Here is a 20,990-nt window from a genome sequence, read left to right as displayed (position 1 = left end):
AGAGAGCATGTTGAAATTGATTCTGCATTTCTGCAGGTGGGCATGCATGGTGAAAACTGTGTTGAACATGTTTCTTTTAGCTCACAGAACCAAATCCAAATGAATACTGATTTTTTGTCTAATCTCCACCAAAAGTTTGTGTGACTTTTTTCTATTTCGTGTTGCAGTATAGCAACACCTTAATTTTGGTTCGCCCTCCGCCACTGGCAGCCAGTCGCCCTACTCCTGGGAAGATACGCACGTACGCACGCCATCATTCTTCTCCCTAGCTAGCTCTCGGCTTTGCATGCATGCATTATATTGCTCTCTGAATCTGTTATCATCAGCGGAACTACGTAGTGCTTTAGTTTGAGCTAACTAATGAGCGGCTGACCTAATCATATACAGGCAGGGCTTTCATCAGCTATACTATTACTATAGGAAGGAGTACGTAGAAAATGGAGCACGAGTGGCTAGCTGGCTCCCTCCTAGCAGCTATAGCGTCAAGAAGGTCAATGGCATTTAACCATTACACTCGATGATGTCTAGTACTACTACTAGCAGAATGGATCGGAGGAGTAGACCGCATGCCTCGAGTGTTACAAAAAAGTCGTCTTGCTGTCAACTCAGATGTTCCCTGCTTGTCTTCATCAACAGATCTCTTCGCTCGTCGCTTACAGTCCCGAGACATGAACTAAATCATGACCAACATTCATGCATTGCATGCCCGGCCGTCTCAACAGTCAACAGCTGCCTTCAATTTACTACTGCTACTACTGCAAAGCACGAGCAACCATGCATCCACCACCTTCGTCAATCCCCGCTCCGCCGCGTCATGATTTCATGCACACAACACAACGTCGTGCGTGTTTTCATGTCTATACGAGATGATCATCACGTCCATCGTCATCTGAGGTATTGTTTGGGAGCTAGGCTATCCATATTCATGCTACTCCTCTATTTCTCTACCCTGAAAGGACTTATATAATGGTCTGCGAAATTCTCTACTCTATCCAATAATTCTCCACTGTCACGATTAAGTTCTTTCGTGGGTTATAAATAGACGGTATGTCTAGACTTTGGTGGTATTCCTCAACCACCAACACTTGTATACACCTATTAAAGCTTGAGAAACACATTCCACTCTCTCGCACATCACATGGGTGAGATTGGAGTTCTCCTAGTTCATAGTGCGTTTATCTGGATGACACACTATTCTATAGATAAAGAGCGGGGAGCAAAGGAGGAAATACGTGTGTCCACGTCGGCTTAAATTCTTACCGCCATTCGATATTCCTTCAATAGCTGGGAAGGCAACCTTTCCGTAGCAGCTAGGGTCAACACATTCAACTTGATACTTTCAGGTCGTTCACATCCGTCAGGTTGCCGTCAGAAAAAAGAGAAAAAGGTCCCGGCTGCATTTCAAAATAATAAAAATCTTATATTTTCCTATAGAATATATTACATACTAGGCTGACTATTAAATTCTAAAATTCGTTTACAGGTTCAAACAAGGGACGGTACGCATCGGGAAACAAAATGGACATCAAATTCTCCAAGAACTATTTTGCAACATATGTAAATATAACAATTTATGTAAATATAACAACCTAATTCTACGTAATGATTATATATGATGAGTTGCAGAATGTCTATTTTGCAACATATGTATAATTATATATGATGACCTGCTCAGCTCTTTAAAAACAATTTATGTAAACATAACAACCTAATTCTACGTAATGAATAAAAATATTGACTCTGATCGCAACTCACGTAACTCTATTTCATATAAACATATAACATCTGCAGTAATCAAATTATGCTCAGCTCTTTGAAAAACAATTTATGTAAACATAACAGCCTAATTCTACGTAATGAATAAAAATATTGACTCTGATCACAACTCACATAACTCTATTTCATATAAACATATAACATCTGCAGTAATTAAATTAGAAAAAAAATCTAACGCGCGCAGGGCGCGCGCCAGTGACTAGTACATTAGAAAGAGTGCCCATGATTTATTATAACACAATATACAGTGGTAATTAAAAACAAAAAAGTTACCTTCAACAGCTAGCTCTCCTATTTGATTCTTTATCTCATATCTTATTTAAAATTTTCACTCTCCACAAACGGTGCTAAAATTTCACTCTGTAGTCAATGCTATCTATAGAGAAAAAACAGTATTTTGCGACCACATTCAATTCAACACAGCCTCATTTCCTAGCTCCGTGAATCCAGGTCTTTCGACTATTGACTCCACGAGATGCATGATGGGACCATGCATGGCTGATGATGTTGCCGAGATATATATCTCCAGGATTTGTATTATTTGCCTGCGGATTTGATAGGTTGACCTGAGAACCGGCCGAGCACAGGCACAGCTCCGTCCTTCTGCATACCCAGAAATAATCATGATGACGACGAGGCCAGAAGTGCAGTTGCTGTCAGTGCAGCCTATATATCCGCTCTCCTTCCTTCCTTCCTTCCAGTGAACTTGAGTGAAGGCTGTGATCGACGTGTTCACTACCGGAATCCGGCCCTTTGCCGAGTGCCGGCGGCTTTGCCGAGTGCTTTTTATCGGGCACTCGGCAAAGCCGACTTTACCGAGAGCCGCCCTCGGCAGAGTCCTGCGCTCGGTAAATCGATGGTTTACCGAGTGCCGGGCACTCGGCATCGCCAAGCACTCGGCAAAGACTGTCGTGCCGAGGGTCAAGCACTCGGCAAACATGGCGCTCGGCAAAGAGCCGTTAGCGGCCGTCTACCACTGACGTCCGTCAGTCTTTGCCGAGTGTCAAATATCTGGCACTCGGCAAACATAGTCTTTGCCGAGTGTCCTCTGTAGACACTCGGCAAAGCATATTTTTATGTTTTTATTTTGGTCACGAAACTTTTTGTGGTATGTTCCTACACTATGTAGACCTACATGTACCATTTTGGGACCATTATAACAATGTTTGCTATAGCTAGTACATTTAGTTTGTGTATTTGAATTTCTTCGGAAAGCTCAAATTTGAACTGCAGGTCACTCGAAACTTGGAAGACCGTGCATGCAAAAATGATATTCATGCTACTTAGCACAAGTTACGACCGATTTCAGGAGCGGACCGGAAACTTCGAGCACCATGCTCACTAAACATGGTCGTGAACTTGCCATCCAGATGTTTAAAAATTGTATAAAACGGAAAAAAAGTCAGCAAATCATGAAACTTGTCCACGTGTCATGATATCATTTGTAGAGGCTGTGATAAAAAATTGAAAAAGTTTCGAGAAAGGTGTAACGCACTATGTGTACAAACCTAAGAGATCCACATTGAAACTCTATGATTTCATGTGTGGTTCTCTTAGGTTTCTACACATAATGTCTCACAACTTTCTCCAAACATTCTAATTTTTTTTATCACAGACTCTACATATGATATCATGACACGTGCACAAGTTTCATGATTTTCTGACTTTGTTTCTGTTTTATACAATTTTTAAACACATGGATGACAAGTTCACGACCATGTTTAATGAGCATGGTGCTCGAAGTTTCCGGTCCGCTCCTGAAATTGGTCGTAACTTGTGCTAAGTAGCATGGATATCATTTTTGCATGCACAGTTTTGCAAGTTTCGAGTGACCTGCAGTTCAAATCTGATTTTCCGAAGAAATTCAAATAAACGAACTAAATGTACTAGCTATAGAAAACATTGTTATAATTGTCCCAAAATGGTACATGTAGGTCTACATAGTGTAGGAACATACCACAAAAAGTTTGGTGACCAAAACAAAAAAAAATATGCTTTGCCGAATGTCTACGTAGGACACTCGGCACAGACTGTCTTTGCCGAGTGCTAGATATTTGACACTCGGCAAAGACTAGTAAAAGATTCTTTGCCGAGTGCCGTCCAGCTGACACTCGGCAAAGGACTCTTTGCCGAGTGCCCGCGATCTGGCACTCGGCAAAGAATATTTTAATATTTTTAAAAAACCTTTGCCGAGTGCCCGCGATCTGGCACTCGGCAAAGCCGTTGAATAATAAACCAGTCGTCTTCCTCTCTTCTTCTCTTCCTCACACTCTCTCTGTTTTTACCGCGCCGCTCCGCTCTCGCCGCGCCGCCGGCCACGCGCGCCGCCAGCCCGCGCGCCCCGCCGTCCCACGCGCCGCCGCCGGCCATCTCCGTCATCCCGCCGCCGCCGCCGGCCATCTCCGTCATCCCGCCGCCGCCGTGCCCTGCGACCTCCGCCGCCGGCCACGCCATCCTCCGCCGCCGGCCACGCCCTCCGCCGCCGGCCACGCCATCGCTCCGGCCCGGCCATCCTCCCCGCTCCGGCCATCTCCGTCATCCCCCGCTCCGGCCATCTCCGCCAACCACCGTCACTCCGGCTAAGGTATAAGATAATTTTTATATGAAATTGTTATACGATCTTGAAAATGTTATATGAAATTGTTATACGATCTATTAATTTGTTATATGAAATTGTTAGGTTTGAAATTGTTATATGAAATTGTTAGGTTTGAAATTGTTATTTGAAATATCCCGCTATGGTTATATGAAATTGTTAGGTTTGATATTAAGTGAGTTTAGTTGCCGCCGTCGTCTCACTCTCACTCACTCACAGACCCGCTCGCTCGCCGTCGTCGCGCCCACCGTCGTCTCACTCTCAGTCACTCACCCGCTCACTCTCTCTCACTTAGATGTGACTTGCATTCATCGTGTCGTTTGTATATGTGCGTGTCAGCCATCGTGCTGTTAGATCTATTTGCAGGTTTTGAAAACCTCCCGATACAGGGGAAGTGCTGCCGATTTTTTTTGACATGCTTGTTTATTTTTTATAGAGAAGATACTTGTCTTCCTAGCCACTGCGGGTCTGCCTACACCGCGTCGCGTCGCCACTGCACCAACCCGCCACAGCCCCGCTAGCCTGACTCCACCGCCACCCTAGGTATGACCTCTATGTCCGCATCATGGTCGTAGATCACGTAACCCAGTTAGGCGTCTCCCGTTCGAAAGAGATACAATGTAGATATGCAGATCTTTGCATATCTACAAATGTATCAGTTTCGAATTGTCCACGTTTTTTGGACAGCCCGCGGTTGCGTAGATGGTGTTAGTTTCCATGCTCTACTCCGGTCCGAGACAGAGTTTCGGCGTCACCTCCCTGTTGTTCTCCGGACAGTACACTCTCCCTGCCAGGACGTGTATCCGGAGAACAGCGGGGAGGTGCTGCCGAAATTCTATCTTGGATCTGAGTAGAGCATGGAAACTAACTCCATCTACGCAACCGTGGGTGGGTTTAGGACCTATCCTCACCTATTAGAAGGTACGAACGTAGTGTACATGCATTACATGTCTATATTAAACTATACTCGGTTATATATGTTAGAGGATGGAGGACCGTGAGTGGATGTACACGGGCCGCGTTCGACGTAATGATGTCACCCCAGAATGGATTAGGAAGACCGATGCTTTCGTGGAACGGGCATATGGCGAATCTGCTAAAGGAGCTAGCCTAGTCCCTTGTCCGTGCAGCAAATGTGACAACCGGAAAAGAAAACCAAAGAAGACCATGGTAGAACATATTTGGAAGAATGGATTTACGCCGGACTATACTCGGTGGATCTTCCATGGTGAAGCGCATCGCACGAGAGAGGAGATGGTGAGACAACGCGTCGAGGATTACGATGCTGATGCCGGGGTAGCAGACATGTTGAATGACTATCACGAGGCACAGTTCGCCGAAGGACGTACGGAGGACGAGCCAGAGGCGACCGCAAAGTCATTCTACGACATGTTTGACGCGGCACAGAAACCCCTTCACGGCAAGACAAAGGTTTCTCAACTGGATGCCATTGGGCGTATAATGGCGTTCAAGTCGCAGTATAGCATGAGTCGAGACGCCTTCGATGGTTTGTTGACAGTTATTGGCAGTCTGCTTCCGGAGGATCACGTTCTGCCAAAGAGCATGTACGAGGCACAGAAACTCCTTCGTGCACTCAAGATGACGTATGAGCAGATACATGCTTGTCCGAAGGGCTGCGTCCTATTTAGGAAAGAACACACTGAGGCAAAGTACTGTCCGAGGTGTAAATCGTCTAGGTTCATGGAGGTAGACTCTGGTGATGGACAGAAGAGGCAGCTCGACATCCCCGTGACAATCCTACGCCACCTTCCATTCATACCGAGGATCCAGCGTATATACATGACAGAGGAATCCGCGAAACAGATGACATGGCACAAAAAAGGCAAACGATACAATCCTGACAAGATGGTTCACGCATCCGATGGTGAAGCATGGACCCACTTTGATGCCATTCACCATGAGAAAGCCAAAGAGGCTCGTAATGTTCGTGTTGCGCTGGCCACAGATGGGTTCAATCCCTATAGAATGACCGCTGCCCCATACACATGTTGGCCCGTGTTCGTTATCCCCATCAATCTCCCCCCCGGCGTATGCTTTCAAAGACAGAACATATTCGTGTCGTTGATAATTCCTGGACACCCGGGGAATAAAATGGGCGTGTACATGGAGCCTTTGATTGATGAATTGGTCCGTGCTTGGGAGGAAGGGGTATGGACGTACGACCGACCTACGAAGACAAACTTCAAAATGCATGTTTGGTACCAGTACTCCATGCATGACTTTCCGGCGTATGGGCTATTTTGCGCCTGGTGTGTTCACGGTAAGTTCCCATGCCCAGTTTGCAAGGAAGCTCTTAGGTTCATTTGGTTGAAGAAGGGTGGCAAATATTCATCATTCGATAAACATCGACAATTTCTCCCTCCTGACCATGCATTCCGACTAGACATCAAGAACTTTACGAAAGGTGTCGTGGTGACAGACCACCAACCTGCAATGATGACTGGTGCCGAAGTTCGCGAACAGATAGATGGTCTCGAGGCCAACCCAGAAGGTGGTTTTGTGGGATATGGTGAGCAACATATGTGGACACATAAGTCGGGCTTGACTCGGCTCCCCTATTATGATGACCTGCTCCTTCCACACAACATTGACGTGATGCACACTGAAAAGAATGTCGCCGAGGCACTTTGGGCAACAATTATGGAGATTCCTGATAAGTCAAAGGATAACGTAAAGGCAAGAGTGGATCTGGCAGAGTTATGTGATAGACCAAACCAAGAGATGAAGCCGCCTAGTGGTGGTAAGACATGGAGAAGGCCTAAGGCCGATTTCGTCCTGAGCAGGGCCCAGAGGAAGGAAGTACTAGAGTGGATCAAGATGTTAATGTTCCCTGATGGGTATGCAGCTAACCTTAGTAGGGGAGTGAACTTATCTACTCTGCGAGTCTTAGGGATGAAGAGTCATGACTTCCACATATGGATTGAACGAATTCTTCCGGCGATGGTTCGAGGCTATGTCCCTGAGCATGTCTGGCTAGCGCTTGCAGAGTTGAGCTATTTCTTCCGCCAGCTTTGTGCAAAAGAGTTAGCTCGGACCATGATTGCAGACTTGGAAAGGATGGCACCCGTGTTACTGTGTAAGCTGGAGAAGATCTTTCCACCCGGCTTCTTCAATCCGATGCAGCATTTGATTATTCATCTCCCGTATGAGGCACGAATGGGGGGGCCCGTGCAGGGACGTTGGTGCTATCCAATTGAGAGATGTCTAAAGACTATCCGAAAGAAATGTAGAAATAAATGCAAAATCGAGGCTTCCATTGCAGAGGCATACATACTGGAGGAGGTGTCAAACTTCACAACAACTTACTATGGTGACAAACTGCCTAGCGTGCATAATCCACCCCCTCGTTACAATGATGGCGACAATGAATCGAACCTCAGCATTTTTCGAGGGCAACTCGGAAGCGCAAGTGGTTCGACCACCAAGACCCTGAGACATGAAGAGTGGCGCCATATCATGCTATATGTATTGACCAACCTTGAAGAGGTGACGCCATACATGGAGCAATTTCTTCATGAATTCTGGCGTCCATCAAGGGACCCAACTCCACAGGAATATGATACCCTTCTTCGAAAGGGTGCGGGAAATGGATTGCCCGATTTCATTTCCTGGTTTAAACGTAAGGTATGTGCTTAGTTTGTCATTTGAAGTTGCTCTTACGTGCGAATAATATAACAATCTAGCGTGTTTGAACTTGCAGGGCCAAAGAGAGCCGTCTATGAGTGCCGAGTTGAGACAAGTAGCCAATGGCTTTGCCTATAGGGTCAGGAAATTTTCTGGGTATGACGTTAATGGATACCGTTTTCGCACAACAAGCTACGACCAAAGTCGGCCCAATCGAAAAACCACGTGTTCTGGAGTCTTTACGCCCGGGCTTGACGAGGTCGAGTATTATGGAAGAATTGAAGAAATATATGAACTCAATTTTTATGGTTCCAAACCTCTTACTCCAGTGATATTCAAATGTCATTGGTTTGACCCTGAAGTTACGAGACGAACACATTCTAATCTTGGGCTAGTCGAAATTCGACAGGATTCCACCTTACCAGGAGACGATGTCTATATTGTGGCCCAACAGGCCACACAAGTGTATTATCTTCCATATGCGTGCCAAACGAAACAACATCTTAAGGGTTGGGATGTTGTGTATAAGGTATCACCGCACGCTAAATTACCTGTTCCAAACGATGAAGATTATAACTTAGACCCGGACACATATGACGGCGAGTTCTTCCAAGAAGATGGGCTCGAAGGGCGATTTGAGATAGACTTAACCGAAGCGATCGGAATGGAAGTAGATATTGAAATGATTGTTGATGACGAGGATGATGAGGTGCAAAATGAGAATGACTTAGAAATACTTGAAGGCAATGCCAATGACGAAATTGCGCCTTCAGATGGTGTTGAGTATGAAATGGTTGATAGTGATGATGACACTTATGATCCGGCTAACCCGGACACATATGAAGATTATTTTTAATCGATGTAATGCTATATTTCATTTATTTTGCATATGTTTCTAAATACATATTTTTTCTATCTGTGCTTAATTGTTTACTCTTAATTGCAGGTTGTTGGACAAAGATGGTGGGCGGTGGGACGAGGACGAGGAGGGGGAGGGGGAGGAGGAGCACCCGTAGGACGGAGGAGGTGGAGCAGCAAGCCGCTGTCGATGCAGCACAGCAGCAGGTGGAGCAGCAAGCCGCTGTCGATGCGGCACAGCAGGACGACGACGATGCGGCGCAGCATGACGATGACGACGATGACGCCGCCGCTCAGCAGGACGTCTCAGGTTCTGGCTCCTCAGGTTCGAGGAGTATCTACCTGCGAGGTCCAGCGAGTCTCCCTAAGCGACCCATACTTCGTGACAGACGTCCGCTGATACGACCCGATGGAGAGAGGTAGGTAACTTTAGATGTTCTTGCTGCTTTTTCATATTATATGTTCAAATTAATAATAGAAACTAATACTTCATCTTAATCACTTGGACAGGTCTTGGATGATTTTAGAGACTGCAGGGGGTCACGGCCGCAACCCAAATGGCATCCTCGGCCTTCTATGCAGGGAACACTTCCCTGGACTTGTCGAGTACGCCGGAGTGACGAGCCCAGCATACACCTTTGACCACTACGCCGTCGCCCCCGATGCAGTAGATCGGGACGGTAGACAATTCAACAACAAGGCGGAGCGGGTGAAACAAGAGCTGTGGGTAAGTCTTCCTCGCACTATATTGTTTAATAAGTCGCATTTGTTGCATATTCTTGAAATAATGTATGGATACATCGTCTTTGTATGTAGGATTTCTTCAGATGCGATGCTGGATACGAGGCCAGGGTGGATGTGGTGTCTACTACGTGCTGTAAGAAGCTCGTCGTGGACATGCACTACGAGGCGCGCATCCAGGCCATCGTCACTTACCACGGCTCCGTCCTTGGGGAGAAGGTGAACAAGAAGGACGCCCGAACCATGTCGTTGACTCCAGACCAGTATTTGCAGGTAAATACAAAACTTTATTATTGGTACTAAATATGCTTATGTTTATCTTCTGATATGCGATGTACTTATATTTTTTTAGATGATTCCTCATTGGTGCGCCGCGCATCCTGAGTGCTGTGAGAAGATGGTGCAGAGGTGGTGCTCGACTGAGTGGGACGAGGCGCACAACGCTAGCCGGGAACGGCGTTTGCTGATGCAAGGTCCCTCCCACCATCAAGGCAGCCGCAGCCTGGGCAAATACGCGGAAGCATGGGTACGCGCTCTTTTTTATTTAGGTATATAACTTTCGATTAGACATGATTTCTAACCATATCGTTGGTTTTCTCGCAGTCGGCGGCACATGGTGGCGCGCCTTGCTCCACGTTCTCGGCATATGCCATGGCCCACAAGGGGAAGGCGACGTCCGACGTCACCTACAACCCGGATGACGGGCCCGAGGCGTACACCAACCCCGCCATCCACAGCCGACTCAGTGAGTACACCGCCATGGCCAAGGAGGTGCATGGGCCAGATTACGATCCGAGGACCGAGGACATCGACGGAGATGTCCTCATGAGGGTCGGAGGAGGCAAAAGGCATGGGCGGTACTGGATTGCCGACGGGGCAATCGACTCGTCCTCCACTCCCACTCTCTCTCAGGTGCGAGCAAGGAGCACGAGCGCGAGCCCAGCCATACGACCTCGGCAGGACACCTCACAGCATCGTATCCAGCAACTCCAGGTTATTCCTTATCTATTCATCGTTCATTGATTTTTATATATCTTCTCTTTGCATTATCGTAACATTAGGGCGAAATATTACAGACTCAGCTAGATGATGAGAGGAGGCAACGTGAGGAGCTGGAGAAGAGGATGGCGGAGATGTTCGCGTACATGCAGAGCCTTGGCGCCGCACAGGGTCATGCTCCACCACCTCCGTTGTTCCCTGCAGCTGACCCTACAGAGTTCACTACTCCTGTGAGTATCAAAATTTTAGTACTGCATGATATTTATTCATATGTTCTCACACATACAATCTCTTCTCTGTGCAGGGTCAATCGGCGGCGTCGAACAACCCTCATGCTTCGTCCAGCCCTTCGCCGAACCAGTCCAGATGCCCACCTCGTTGATGATCTGTTTTGTGATGATCCAGACTTACCTTTATGAGTAGTTAGACTTTATCTTGTGAGATACTTGGTGATGTTAGTGATGATGCAGACTTATATCTGTTTTGTGATGATCCTTACTTATATTTGTGAGACTTTAGTGAGACTTTGTGATATATATGGTGTTGATGATAAATGTGTTCATTCTGTGATGTGATTGATATATAATGTGATGTGAATGATATATATCTTTTGTTTGTTTGGATGGAACAACAAAAGCAAATAGAAAAGGGACATTCTGGTCACTTTGCCGAGTGTAACACTCGGCAAAGGGTCGCTTTGCCGAGTGCCATGACCATGGCACTCGGCAAAGAAGGCAACCTGGGAACCGGTAAAGCCATCTTTGCCGAGTGCTGACCATGGCACTCGGCAAAGAAGGTAACCTGGGAACCGGCAAAGACATCTTTGCCGAGTGCTGATGCCAAGGCACTCGGCAAAGATACTAGCAAAGGGCCCACTGGAGGGTTCTTTGCCGAGTGTTTGGCGCTCGGCAAAGAAGATGTATTTGCCGAGTGTCTACTAGAGCCCTCGGCACAGGGACTGACAGTGGGGCCCACTGGACCAGTCTTTGCCGAGAACCTTACACTCGGCAAAATTGGACTCTTTGCCGAGTGCCGCAGAACGCACTCGGCAAAGGATCCGTCACCGTCACTTGGCGCCGTAACGGTGACTTTTCTTTGCCGAGTGCCAAATGGCACTCGGCAAAGTCTTTGCCGAGTGCCCGACAAAAAGTACTCGGCAAAGAGGCTGTTGCCGATGTACAGTTCGCCGAGCGTTCTTTACCGAGTGTGACACTCGGCAAAGCCTTTGCCGAGTGTAAAATGGCCTTTGCCGTGTGTCTGAGACACACGGCAAAGGAGCTGATTCCGGTAGTGGTTGATATGATGCATTTCATCATTGTTAGTACAAGGAGAAAGAAAGATCGTGTCTGGATTCTCACAAACCATATCTTTTTTTTGTGTTTCAGAGAAGAAGAGGAAGAGGACAAGCGTGAAGCACGTATTTAGGAACCTGTGGTATTGCACTGTATGAGCAGACTACAGTACAGCGTACTACTGCATGCATGGACGAGAGTTGGGATGTCAAGTTCTGGCCGTTAATTACTAGGGAGGGGAGGGACACAGGACTTGCTCAGTCAAGTGCCAGGCAGGCGAGGAGATCTCCTCTTTCGTGAATGGAGTTTAGGGTGAACGTACGCATACACCAGCTGCAAGCACATCTCCGTCCCTGCCAGCAGCAGCAGTCAAGGGAGAGAGCATTTAGCATTGGTCGGAGCTTGGCTTCTACTGATCTTTACAACAGTTCTGTTGCTGACCAAGGCAACGGACCTCGTGTCGTGATGAACAAACAACATGAAAGTTACCTCCGATCAACAGTTCTGTTGCTTCACGTCGTCCCATCCTGGCTTCACATTTCAATCTCTTCAAGAGCTTTGAACAATTGCTGGGGCTCACGCATGATACATGCATGATGTTTGCAGTATGCTACTCTCTCTCTCTCTGGCTATGTTATGCATGAGAATTATTGAATAATTAGACAAATTCTAGATTAAATTCTGAATATAAATCATGACCAAATTAGAATAACTGAAGTAAAAAATCAAATCAGATGATGCGTACTGGTTGATGGCGTGAGCCGGAATCAGCAGGGTCGACGAGGTAAGAAGATCACGAGATAGCTATCTTCGATCTTCGCGCCCCCGCAAGGCGAGGGGGCCGGATTTCGGCGGACCATTCACGCGCATGTCGTGCGCCCGTGCCCTTCGCCCTGGCCAGGCGAGGCGAGCGAGCGCGTGTGGCTCTCCACACTCTCTCCTCTCATCCATGACTTGGTGAGTGAGTGTGGCTTCCATATTTAAGTTAGCTCTACTCCACTAGAATTAGCAATATAGTGTTATTGGTTCCACCATTGTCGGGGACCATAATTAGGGGTACCCTCAAGGCTCCTAATTCTCAGCTGGTAACCCCCATCAGCACAAAGCTGCAAAGGCCTGATGGGTGCGACTAAGCCAGGGATCGGTCCATTCGAGGGACTCGATCACGCCTCGCCCGAGCCCAGCCTCGGGCAAGGGCAGCCGACCCCGGAGGATCTCCGTCTCGCCCGAGGCCCCCCTCCAGCGACGAACAAACTCCCGGCTCGCCCGAGGCCCAGTCTTCGCCAAGAAGCAACCCTGGCCAAATCGCCACGCCAACCGACCAAATCGCAGGGGCATTTAATGCAAAGGCGGCTTGACACCTTTATCCTGACGCACGTCCTCCAGTCGACAGAGCCGAAGTAACCGCAGTCACTTCGCCGCTCCACTGACCGGCCTGACAGAAGGACAGCGCCGCCTGCGCCGCTCCAACTGCTGTGCCACTCGACAGAGTGAGGCTGACAGGCAGTCAGGCCCGGCCTCAGGCACCATAGGAAACTCCGCTCCGCCCGACCCAGGGCTCGGGCTCGGGCTCAGTCCCGGAAGACGGCGAACTCCGCTCCGCCCGACCCAGGGCTCGGACTTAGGCTCAGCCCCGGAAGACGGCGAACTCCGATCCGCCCGACCCCAGGGCTCGGACTTGGGCTCAGCCCCGGAAGACGGCGAACTCCGATCCGCCCGACCCCAGGGCTCGGACTCGGACTCAGCCCCGGAAGACAACGAACTCCGCTTTGCCCGACCCCAGGACTCGGACTCAGCCCTGGCTTCCGAGATATATATCTCCAGGATTTGGATTATTTGCTCGCCGATTTGATAGGTTGACCTGAGAACCCGAGCACAAGCACAGCTCCGGCCTTCTGCATACCCAGAAATAATCATGATGACGAGGCGAGAAGTGCAGTTACTGTATATATCCGCTCTCCTTCTTCCTTCCAGTGAACTTGAATGAAGGCTGTGATCGACGTGTTGATGTGATGCATTTCATCATTGTTAGTACAAGGAGAAAGAAAGATCGTGTCTGGATTCTCACAAACCCTTTTTTTTATTTCGGTGTTTCAGAAGCACTACAGTAAACGCATAAATTTTCGTGGACCTGGCTATTTTCGTCGGTCGGCCCACGAAAATACATAGTTATTTTTGTCGGTCCCGAGGGCCGACGAAAATTTAGCTTATTTTCGTGGGCCAGTACATATTTTCGTCGGCCTGCCCACGAAAATAGGAACGATATTTTCGTGGGCCCCGAGACCGACGAAAATAAGTTGTATTTTCGTCGGTCATAGCCAGGCCGACAAACATAAGTCAATTATTTTCGTCGGCCTTCTCCCGGCCGACGAAAATAAGGCATTAACTGACCACTATTTTCGTCGGCCTCAGTGAGGCCGACGAAAATAGAGGCCCGTTAATTGGCCTCAGCGCACTTTCTCTCTCTCACTCGTCAAACTCTCGCTCGTCTTTGCGCCGCCGCCCGCTCGTCCTCCGTCGCCGCGCCGCCGTCGGCGCCCGCCCGCACACCCGCCCTCCCGCGCCGCCCACCATAGCCGCGCCCCCGTCCACCATCGCCGCGCCGCCGTCCGCCATCGCCGCGCCGGTGTCCGCGCCCGCCCGCCCGGCCGCCCTCCCTCGCCGCACCGCCACCTGCGCCCGCCCGCTCTCCACGCGCCGCCTCGGGGCACGCGCCGCCGCGCGTGGCTCGCCATTCGTCCACGCCGTTCATAGGAGCAGACTCGTCCACGCCGTGCCCGCCGTCCACGCCGTTCGTCCACGGTCGCCGTTCGTCCACGCCGTGTCGTCCGTCCACGTCGTCGTCGTTCCCCGCGGTGAGCCTCCCCGTCTCCCTTCTTTCCCGACATATTTGATGCTTGCCGTGGCGTGCCGGGCATGCCATGCGCGTGCCGTGGCGTGCCGGGCACGCGGCCGTGCGCGTGCCGTGGCGGCCGTGCGTGTGCGGCGTGCCGTGGCGTGCCGTTCGCGTGCGGCGTGCCGTGGCGACCGTGAATGTTATTTGTATTTTGTTTAAGTTATTTATTATAGACGGTGATCGTTAACCGTAGCGAACCGTATGCGTCACCCATTCGGGAACGGCGAACGTCACATTGGCTTGTGAGGTTCGCCGTTCCAGAATTGTCCACGTATTTTGGACAGCCTGAGAGTGTAAGCCGATGCTTGTGATTTGTGACATGTGCCTTACGATTGACGCGGAATTTCGGTTGTATAACCCAATTGTTCTCCAACACACCATGTTTAGGCGTGTGCTTGGAGAGCAGCGGGGTTATGCTGCCGAAATTTCGTGGCAATTGTAGGGTACACGTCACAAATCACAAGCATCGACCTACACTCTTAGGTGGGTTTAGGGCCTTTACCTAATAGGGAGTTCACCTAAGCCACGAACGATCATTGAGGTTCTTTGTCTTTTGTTTAGCCTTTGAAATGGACGGTGATCGGAGGGTGATGTATGACGGGTGGAGAAAGAATAGGGCACATTCGAATGAATGGATGGGTGTAACAAAGGCTTTTCTTGATCACGCTTTCAAAGATAGAACAAGTCGTCTAGTGAATTGTCCTTGCAATCGCTGCGAGAACAAGTGGCCTCAGAAGATAGAAGAAATGGAGAAACACCTTTGCAAAAGTGGGTTTATGCCGAACTACCTTGTATGGTACCGGCATGGAGAGTCTATTAGACACGTTGACGCGGAGGTGGAACTTGATGACGATCATGATAGGATGGACGACATGTTGCATGATCTTGGTAGGGATGTTGAAATGAACGCTGAGGAGCCGGGGCAGCTTCCACGCGATGCTCAGGAATTCTTCCGGCTACTCGCCGCGGGAGAAGAGAGACTGCACGAGCACACTCAGATGTCAGTTCTTGGGACTCTCACAAGACTAATGGCAATAAAGTCAAAGCACAACATTTCAAACAGTGCTTACAACGACATCGTCTAACTGATGGGCGAGGTTCTCCCGGAGAATCATAAGTTGCCAAAGAATATGTACTTCGCAAAGAAGATGTTGGCTGGTCTTGGGATGACATATGAGAAGATCGACGTGTGTCCCAACAGTTGCATGCTATTCTTTGAGGAGGATGACAAGCTGGACCATTGTAAGCATTGCGAAGCTTCTAGATATGTCGAGGTGACAAATGATGAGGGTGAATTGGTAGTTACGAAGGTCGCAGCTAAGCAACTTCGTCGGTTGCCCATCATTCCTCGGCTTTCAAGGTTGTTCCTCAACAAGGAAATAGCTCTGCATATGACGTGGCCAAAGAATGGTGTACGTCTCATCACTGATCCAGACATAATGGTCCATCCGTCGGACGGTGATGCGTGGAAGGCATTTGACGAGTTTGATCCCGAATTTGCAAATGACCCTAGGAGTGTACGGCTTGGTCTATCGACGAATGGATTCACACCTTTCAATACCAGTGCAAGCCCTTACTCGTGTTGGCCTATCTTCATTGTGCCATATAATCTTCCTCCTAAGTTGGTCAATAAAGAAGAGTTCATGTTCCTTGCACTAGTCATCCCAGGCCCCGAGCATCTAGGGCCAAAGCTAAATATGTTTTTCGCCCTTTAATTAAAGAGCTGAAACAATTGTGGAGAGGTGTGAAGGCTTATGACAGCCATACTAAAAAGGAGTTTACCATGCGCGCTGCTTATTTGTGGTCAGTGCATGATCTACTGGCGTATGGAGATTGGTCTGGATGGTGTGTTCATGGTCGGTTGTGCTGTCCCATATGTATGAATGATACAGATGCATTCAGATTGAAGCATGGTGGGAAAGTGTCATTCTTTGATGCTCATCGACGTTGGACTCCATTCAAGCATGATTTCAGGAGTTCGCTTACTGCATTCAGAAGTGGAGCCAAAATCAGAAATGGGCCACCAAAGAGGCAAACTGCACCGCAGATAATGGCATGGCATGCTTGTCTGAAGCAAGGAGAAAATGATAGGTTCCAAGGCTACGGGGAGGACCACAACTGGACCCATATTTCATCAATATGGGAGCTTCCGTATGCAAAAGCCTTGATCATGCCGCACAACATAGACTTGATGCACCAAGAGCGTAACGTTGCTGAAAGCATCATAAGCACATGTTTCGATGTGACTGATAAAACGAAAGATAATATGAAGGCAAGAAAAGACATGGCTGAAATTTGTAAGAGGTCGATGCTCGAGTTGAAAGTAAGCGATAAAGGGCATGAGAGTAGGCCGCGAGCTGATTACTGCCTCAAGCCGGATGAAAGGAAAGAAATATTTAAGTGGTTGAAGAATCTGAAATTTCCAGATCGATATGCGACAAATCTGAAACGGGCAGTCAATCTGAAGACCGGTAAATTGATCGGTTTGAAAAGCCATGACTACCATATTATTATGGAGAGGCTGATGCCCGTGGTGTTTCGAGGCTATTTTAAGGATGAGCTTTGGAGCATATTTGCAGAGCTGAGTTACTTCTATAGGGAAGTATGCGCAAAGACGATATCGAAGAGGTTGATGCAGAAATTTGAGAAAGAAATTCCAATTCTTATTTGTAAATTTCACTAGTACAGAGAAGATCTATACTGGCGGTCGTAAACCCATTTTTAGTGGCGTTTATCGTAACCGCCAGTGCTAGGGGTCAGTAAAAATCATCATTTTTACAGGCGGGTAACTGAAGACCGCCAGTGAAAATCGATTTTCACTGGCGGTCGACGTAATAAAACCGCCAGTGAAAATCGATTTTCACTGGCGGTCGACGTAATAAAACCGCCAGTGCAAATCGTTTCCAGGAACGCCCGTCTCCGTCGAAGTCGCAAGTCGCGGCATTTTTCGCGCAAAATTCGCGCACTACGCGAATGTTAGTAATCGAACCGTCGACCTCACCCTCGCGCGTATCCTCCACTACCACTCCGTCTATGACATGCTTTGTGTCTAGTTTGTAATTGTTTTCTCCACATATTACAACCATTTGAGTGTAAATTGCTTATTTGAGACCCTAAACGAATTCAAATAAAAAAGTTGTCAACTACAAACATAAATAACTTTTGAAGTTCTACAACTTTTATTTTTACACTTTTTTCATCCGAGGTAGTTTGCAAAATTTGAATTTTAAATTTGACATACTTAGATTCAATTTTTGAGAACTGAAATGAGTTCAAATAAAAAAGTTGTCAACTACAAAGTTTCATAACTTTTAGAGATCTACAACTTTTATTTTGGTGGTTTTATCATACGAGGTCGTTTGAAAAACTCGAAAAATTAAGGATAAAAATGATTTCTAGTGGCGGTTTCTTAAGAAAACCGCCACTAGAAATCGTATTTCTAGTGGCGGTTTTCTTAAGGAACCGCCAGTAGAAATACGATTTCTAGTGGCGGTTTTCTTAAGAAACCGCCACTAGAAATAGCACAGTCGGTGGATAACCGGATCCGTCTGTAAAAATAAATCGTCCCGCAGGTGTTGAGCCTTTTTCTACTAGTGTTTGAAAAGGTTTTCCCGCCAGGATTCTTCAATGTGATGTAACATCTAATTGTGCATTTGCCTTGGGAAGCTTTGGTAGGCGGACCAGTGCAATTCAGGTGGATGTATCCTATAGAAAGGGCGTTGAAAAAGCTCAGGGCGTCTGTTCGCAACAAGGCTAGAGTCGAAGGGTGTATTGCGGAGGCTTTTGCCCTTAAGGAGATATTTCAATTCTCAACCAGGTATTTCGCTTGAGCCAACAATGTGTTTGCGCCTTCAGTGCGACTTCATGTCGAAAATGAATCACCCCAAAGCACCCTTCAAATTTTTGCGAATCCGGGTAAAGCAGTTGGAAAAGGGAGTGTACGTCACATTGAAGGATCAAATTTGAACACGCTAATGCTATATATGTATAGCAATATTGACAGCACACAGGAGGCGTTTGAGTAAGTTTTCCTCATATTTACGTCGATTTTCTCATCTCATAATTTCTATAGTGTGTAATCTCCATGTTTCTAATATGTCCAGCATGTTTGATGAAGAATGTTGGAAATCTACTAGTAAACCTACGGCCATCCAATTAGAAAATCTTTGACGTGATGGGTTGAAAGGTGGACCAAACTTCGTGCAGTGGTTTCGTAATTATGTTAGTAATTGTCGTTCTCTCATTGTCCATACTTAATATTTGAATTTTGGACTTGGAAGATATAATGCATATACTAATTCCTTGTATAGGTTTCCAAAAACTCTGTGCACCCGGACTTGCAGCAAATGGCACATACCTCTGTGTCCGTCCGGAACTATACTCGCTATGATGTAAATGGATATCGCTTCCGAACCGCGAAATTAGAGAAGAGTCGACCATTGGCAGCCACCACCAATAGTGGTGTGTTGGCAAGTTCATATGTTGACGATGACAAAGTAGTGGACTATTACGGTGTTCTTCAAAACATTGTACAGTTGATTTTCGATGGCCCTAAGGAACTTAAATTCGTGTTTTTCGAGTGCGACTGGTTTGATGCTCATAGTGGGACTCGTGTCGACAAGTATGGTAATGTCGAGGTGAAGCATAGCTCTAGGATTCCGAGCAGTATGTGCGATGTTGTCCTTGCAAATCAGGCAAAACAGGTGTACTATCTGCCATATCCTCACCCAAGCCTTAGGGCTTGGTGGGTTGCAATCAAAGTCAACCCACAAGTCATCGCTCTAGAGAGTGCTGACTACGTGAGTACGAGCAGGGACAACGATGATGCTGTTTTTCAACCAGAAGCGGCGTCGAATCAAGACATAGCTCACCGATTCCATGTGACCAATGGAGAAGGCCTAGAAAATCTATGTTGCAATTCAAGCGACTTAATTGAAGAACCTAGGTCAAAGCGCAAACGACCTGTCATCGTTAGAAGATCAGTAAGGATCCAACGAAATCAAGAGCGTATGAATAAACAACGAGCCGAAGAAGCATCATCGGATGCGGATGACTTTTGATTAGTATGTTTCTTTTAGTTAATCAATTAAGCTATGTATTCCAATTTTCACATTATTAATTTTCATATTATTTGTTTCATATACTGTGGTTTGACATTAATTTATCTACAGTTGAACATGTTCAAGCATAGGAGATCGAGGAGGAGTGGGGGCAGCGCGGCCAGCGAGGACAACTCGGGCAGTGGGCTTTTTCAGGGCACCTCACAGAGCCGACAGAGGCAGCAGCAACTTCTCGACTGTCTAGACGAAGTGCATGGTGAGGAGGGTGAGCAGGAGGCTCCTCAGCAGGATGCTCATGTGCAGGGTGAGGAGGGTGAGCAAGATGAGGAGGGTGAGCAGGATGAGGAGGTTGACCCTATGGGGGCAGGCAGCGCGGGCGACGCGTCAGATGGTTCTACATCCTTCAGGTATTATTATGCATATTAGTTTAATTGATATTAGTTTTAAATCATTTCATCATATTTAATTTACTTGTATACTTAGGTATAAGAAGAGCAATGCGCTTGGTCCGAGGCCTGCTGAGAGGAGGCTCATCCGGCCACATGGAGAATGATGGGGCTTATTTCTGTTGTGTTAATTTTTTAATATGAACGTGATTGCACTGGTTTACTTGTTTTATTAATGTTTGTAGGTCATGGGAAGACTTGACTTGGGACGGTACAGGCAGACGTCCCAAGGTGAACGAGGTGTTGGGTAGCCTCTGTCGCTTCTACTACCCTGGCATGGTGGAGCTCAATGGCGAGAGGTTCGCGTCTATGTAGTGGGCCGACTGGGGTCTGAAGGACTATGTCCAGCCAGGGGAGCCAGGGGAAAGCAGTAGCAGAGGGGGAAGTTCAGAACAAAAACCAAGGACTTGTCAGGTGGCTGTGTGGGACGAGTTCTGGGTGAGTTTACTTTCGTATATAAGCAATTCACTGCATTATTGCTTCTCCTAATCTTACTTTAACTTAACTTCTCCATTGATATGTAGGGGAGGTTCCAATTGCCGGATGACATCGAGGCGGATCAGGCTCAGTGGGCACGTGTGAAGAGACACTTTCGGAAGTGCGCTGATAAGGTCATCAAGGATGCCATGTACAATGCTCGCATCGCGGCCGTCAACTACTACTACAATAAGATAAAGGGGC

This window comes from Zea mays, chromosome 10, assembly GCF_902167145.1.
Source record: "Zea mays cultivar B73 chromosome 10, Zm-B73-REFERENCE-NAM-5.0, whole genome shotgun sequence".
NCBI lineage: Eukaryota > Viridiplantae > Streptophyta > Magnoliopsida > Poales > Poaceae > Zea > Zea mays.
Note: the sequence above shows the minus strand (reverse complement) of the source record.